The following is a 5,968-nucleotide window of genomic DNA, read 5'->3' on the forward strand; positions in this document are numbered from 1 at the left end:
CTCTCTCCCTTTCTCCAATGGTCCATGACATTGGCTTTGTGATCTCTTAAATATGTCCTCGGTTTTTCTATTCGATCTGATCCTAAGAATGTTCCCAAATAGTTCTTCCTCTTTCTCTTTTTCACATTTGTAGCATTTGCTTGCAGCAAATGGCGTCGGTTTTTCTGTTCAATTTTTAGTATGACAGTCGAAGCATCAATCAGTTACTCTATTAATGCTTCCCTTGTTTCTGTCTCCAAAGCATTGTATCTTTTATGGTGAGCTCTTGTATGTTCTCATATTTTTTTTTTCTGAAAACTGTTCTGCACATGAAGAAACTGATCCTTCTAAAATACCAACCACCTGTAACTTGGGGAGGGCAATGACTTGGTTCTGCTTGGCTGCCAACCAGGAGATTCCTTGGTATTTTACTTCTCTGGTCGTGGTTCACAAATCTGTGATATTGATGGTGATGAGGTTGATGGATACGATGAAACAATGTATGCTATGGACATAAACAGAAGCAATGCTTGTTGATGATGAACTCAATGCAACTCTTGCCATACCGCTTCCTTGTGGCGCCAGGCTTCCTGCAATTGTCGATTGTTGTCACAGTGGCACGGTCTTGGACTTGCCTTTCGTTTGTAGGATGGGTAGGTCAGTCTGAATGGTCTATAGATATTTTACCTTTTCTTTTCAGTGAATCTGAAGCTATACCTATCGAGAGACTTGTTCGAGTGTTTCATCTCATGAATTATCTATTAATTACATTCCATCAGTCTGCATTTCATGCTCTTTGAAAAACAGTATCCTACTTATGGTTCAAAGCCAGTCCAAAGTTTTCTGCTCCTGACAGTAATAACAGTTAAACATCAAATTTTTGAAATAATAATAGACTATACCGTATCTGTTATTATGGTTTTGGTTATGGACATCTGGTAGATGCAGAAATATTGTGTCTTTCCATGTCTTAGATCTTGATTGAGTTTCCCATGGTTCATTCTCTATGAGGTGCTACTTCTTATTTCTGGTGTAAATTTAATTGCTTGCCTAACGAACTGGAAAATAGAATAAATATGAAAAAAAATCATCTGCACGGTTCTCACACGGAAACATCAACTATGCAAAGGAAGCAAGGATTTTCAGTTCATTGCATTTGTGGCCCTTCTCTGGATTTTACTTGTACAATATCTCTTTATTCAGTTTCTGTGTGACATGGGCGGAAGAGAGAGATTGTCTGGCTGGTGTGGGCAGTTCGTAGACACAGCAGATCATCTTTTGATCAGACTATGATCAAATTAAGTTCGATCCAAAATTGATACTTTTTCCTTTATTTTGTCATTGTTGTAACTTTAATTTAATAATATTACATGTATCGGTTATTGAACTCAAATGCTTGTGTGTGTTGGGGGAGTGGAGGAGAGATAGCCTAATTATCCGACCGTATATTTTCTATTTGATTTACCATCATGCAGGAGGCAGATTTTTGCCCATAAATTGCAGAATTTGCTTGTTTTATTTGCAGGTCATGTTTTTATAGTGTGTCCAAATATGCTTGACTAGACCTTAGGTATTTGAATTTTTCCACGAAAAGCTTTGTGTTCCAGGTGTTAGCTGCAGCTTATGTCAAAACCTTTTAGAGGTTTCTGCTGGATCAATGAATTATCAAGTGTCAGCAGCCTTACTTGCATGATTACAAGAATGGACGGTACCGATGGGAGGACCATAATCTCCCATCAGGTATCTGGAAAGGAACAAATGGTGGTGAGGTTATTATTTCAATTAGTGGCTGTGATGATCATCAGAACTCTGCAGATACTTTCGGTAATTTCATGCTCGTCACTTTCCTTGGTTCTTGTTTCTTGTCCATGGTTTCTGGTTTCTAGGAACTCCACTAGTTAAAAAGGGGCTTGCAGTGAAGAAAATCTTGTCAAAGAGAGACAAATAATACATTGCACTAAGCATCGACACAGAAAATGAAGACTACATTTGGCCTTCCACTAAACGCAAAGCAAAAAACCTCATTTCTTCTGAAGGAAGAAATCTATTAATGGTGTCATTCCATGCAAGCTAGTCTTTAATGGTATATCAGACCTCAACTCCACTTGCTCAGCCATGCTTTCAAACCTTCCAGCTCGTTTCCACCATGGATGATGGGTTTTTGAACGAAAGCACAACTCTGCGCAACCCTTTCTTCTATATATACTGGTGCCTGAAGTTACTCCCCTGTATACCTTCCCCCTCCCCTCGCCATGGCCACTTGAAAGGGTCTTTTATGCCTCACCATATTTATATTCTTGGTTCTCTCTTAATCTCCCTGTAGTAGGCGACGATGGAAGTCTTCATGGTTCAGGCCAGAGCAATCCCCGACTTGGTCCTTTGCCTCTCACTGTCGTCTTCCTCAGTTTCTTTCTCCTGCTCTCATTTGTGCGACATCGTCTGTGATTTGCCGATGACAGCCCCTCTCTCACCTTCAGAAGTGCAGCACAGCAGCAATGAGGCGACTAGAATGACAAGGAGTGAAGGTGGTTAATGAAGCTTGAAAGACACTGTTTTTTTTTTCTGTTTTCTAGTTTGATTTTTTTTTTTGTTTTCCTTAGATTTCAGCTGTCACCGTCCCTGCAAAATAGTGCATACCTGTATCAAACGAAAAAGAAAGAAAAAGCACTTATAGGCAGCTGTAATTCAGAAGCAGATAGTTGTATTTAGCCCTTTTCCTGTCAAATATTGATATATGAGCATAAAAATGGAACAGTAAATTAGCCTTTACCGTCGATTTTCTTAGACAAGTGAATGTGTACTCAAAGCCATTCTATCTTTGATAATCCGTTGCTGGAAGGCTTTAATGCCATCGTTTTATAATCTGTCAATGGCCACGCTTTCTGTGGCTTCTGTTACGAGTCTAAATGTTCTTCTGTGAACTGATATTCTACAAAATCTACGCTAATGGCTATCTACATGCAAGTTTGTTGTAGTTATGGAATCGACAATCTCTTTGGGAGCGTTGCGTTCTATATTATGGAACTCAAGGACTATCAGATACAATGTCCATAATTCCTTTGTCATGTTTGCATTTCTATGAGAGTGTTTGCACCCCAAATTGTTTCCAAATATTTTCGTATGACAATTTTGAAAAATTTCAATATAATTAGTCGATATCCGCCTAATCCAATTCTGAATATTAGTTTAAGAACCACTTGCAAAAAGTCAAATGAATTTTTTACTGTCAAATTCCAGCAAAATTTCAAGATTAAGTTTGAGATTGATGCAAATTAAGATCTAAAACTTAAATTTTCAATCAAGATTAAAATTCTCATGAGTGAAAATTAAAACCTTATGTAAATCAAATTCCATAGTAAAGAGAGAAAATAAGTCGGTGTGACTATCTCTCTCTCTCTCTTGCTCTCCTTTTCTTTTCGTTTTCTTTTGAGAAAGATCTAAGAATGAATCGCCTAGAGCGAGAAATTTCTTCAATTTTCCTAAAACTTTTATGGAAAACAATTCATAAGAATCCCAATCTGGGTTTAACTTGGATAAAACCCGATTGAGTTAATTCATTTGAGGGGTAGGGTGCCTTCTCCCTCCCTCCTATTGGCCTCTTCCTTCGTCCTGCCACAAATTACACGGCAACTCTATCTCTCCCTCTATCTGCAATTACCACAATTCCCAGCTATTTGTTTGTCATTGTCCATGGCCACCCTCACCACCCCTGCCATCTGCAATTACCACAATTCCCAACTATTTCCCACATTGTCCATGGCTACCCTCACCACCGCTGCCATCTATCCACCTGCTCACTATAGTATGTCACACTTCAATCTTTTGACACTCAAACAATTTTTTTTTTGTAAGCATAAAGCATTAAGGTGCGACCACACAACAATTCAAACAGGAGGAAGCTATGCCATTAAAAACATTGGGGCAAACTTTCATTTATATAACAATTTCAGTTGATACAAAATTATATCAATGTGTATGACAAAAATGCTCAAAACCATATGATTGATACCTAACAACAACAAGACATCAATATAACTCAAAACACGATGCGCCGGCACTACAAACGACCCAAAACCTCCTCAGTATGACGTGAGTGAAGCCATCTGATCAGCCTGCTGCCCCTGGTCCGCCAAAACCTGAAAAAAAGAAACAACTGAAGGCTTAACCTTCGCAGTATAGCAACAAACCATGAAAATTCTAAACACTCAGGTATGATTCAAATATGAGAACAATCATAAAAGCAATATATCATCATGTCGTGTCAGAGCATAGCTACATCATTTACCAAGAAGACCCCTCACATATACCATGACATGTAAAGACCATTCAATGGCCACGATAACACAATCTCAATTCACATGCAAGATATGCACAAACATAACATTCTCATTCATTTCATTCACATATTTTTATTTTCATTAACTTCAGTGAATTGAGAGTTCCTGTGGGTGCAAACACAGACACATGCACACCGCGGGCGGTCTACAGCCGAGAGACAACCCCCAAGGTAGCCCAGAACAGTATGGATCCTTCACCCGCTGCAGCGGTAGAGCACTCATTCATGAGTGTGTGAATTCCAGGGAGAGATACTCAGGCTTCTCTAAGACACTCAGGTTGGGAAGGTGAGAGCCCAACGCTCCAAGCACATCACACAATAGTACCCTGGAGCGAAGGCGGAACAACTCCCAAATATATAGTTAGATCCCACTGACCTCTCATCTCTTATTCTTTCATTATTATCATTATAATTACACATTCACAAAATGACTAACTAGCTCACGTGGTTGGTACACTTCACGAGTGCACCCACACCTCCAATTGCCTCAACATGAGGGCCACACATATCATTACATTCCTAGCTAACCGTCATACAGTAAGGGTACACTACCATCCAATTCATTCATTTGCATCATTGCCTGCGGTAATGTATATGCAACAAATCACAACATTCACATTCATAAGCATTCACATCATATCAAATACATCATTTATATTTTTCAAAACTTAGCCAAATCCCGGAGAGTAGTCTCGAACTGTGTGACTCGTAGCTGTCTTATGCAATTATCATTCTATGATGTTCTCTAATGCACAATCGAGATCGAGGAGACACTCGACTCGATACTCTACGTCATCTGTCTTAAACAATTATCTATTTTAGCATGCACTGCATACATAACATGTTCAAAATAAGCTTCTAATATCTTTTCAAAACAAATCTTATTATATATCAAAACTTTGTGTTCCACGTGTTAGGTGTAGCTTATGTCAAAACCTTTTAGAGTTTCCTGCTGGATTAATGAATTATCAAGTGTCAACTGCCTTACTTGCATGATTACAAGAATGGACGGTACCGAAGGGAGGACCATAATCTCCCATCAAGTATCTGGAAAGGAACAAATGGTGGTGAGGTTATTTCAATTAGTGTGTGTGGTGATCATCAGAACTCTGCAGATACTTTCGGTAATTTCATGCTCGTCACTTTCCTTCAATCCTTTTGTGGTTCTTGTTTCTTGTCCATGGTTTCTGGTTTCTAGGAACTCCACTAGTTAAAAAGGGGCTTGCAGTGAAGAAAATCTTGTCAAAGAGAGACAAATAATACATTGCACTAAGCATCGACACAGAAAATGAAGACTACATTTGGCCTTCCACTAAACTCAAAGCAAAAAACCTCATTTCTTCTGAAGTAAGAAATCTATTAATGGTGTCATTCCATGCAAGCTAGTCTTTAATGGTATATCAGACCTCAATGCTCAGCCATGCTTTCAAACCTTCCAGCTCGTTTCCACCGTGGATGATAGGCTTTTGAACGCAAGCACAACTCTGCGCAACCCTTTCTTCTATATATACTGGTGCCTGAAGTTACTTCCCTGTATATCTTCCCCCTCCCCTCGCCATGGCCAGTTGCAAGGGTCTTTTATGCCTCACCATATTTATATTCTTGGTTCTCTCTTATCTCCCTGTAGTAAGCGACGATGGAAGTCTTCATGGT

General features: G+C 39.2%; 1 long non-coding RNA gene across 1 annotated transcript; it reads left to right on the plus strand.

The window, feature by feature from the left end:
- On the plus strand, positions 1-2,768 carry LOC126410641 (uncharacterized). Its single transcript, XR_007575080.1, has 2 exons — positions 1-1,803; positions 2,303-2,768. It is a non-coding gene; the product is annotated as an uncharacterized LOC126410641 (long non-coding RNA).
- Positions 2,769-5,968: the final 3,200 nt, after the last annotated feature.

This window comes from Nymphaea colorata, chromosome 12, assembly GCF_008831285.2.
Source record: "Nymphaea colorata isolate Beijing-Zhang1983 chromosome 12, ASM883128v2, whole genome shotgun sequence".
Lineage (NCBI taxonomy): Eukaryota > Viridiplantae > Streptophyta > Magnoliopsida > Nymphaeales > Nymphaeaceae > Nymphaea > Nymphaea colorata.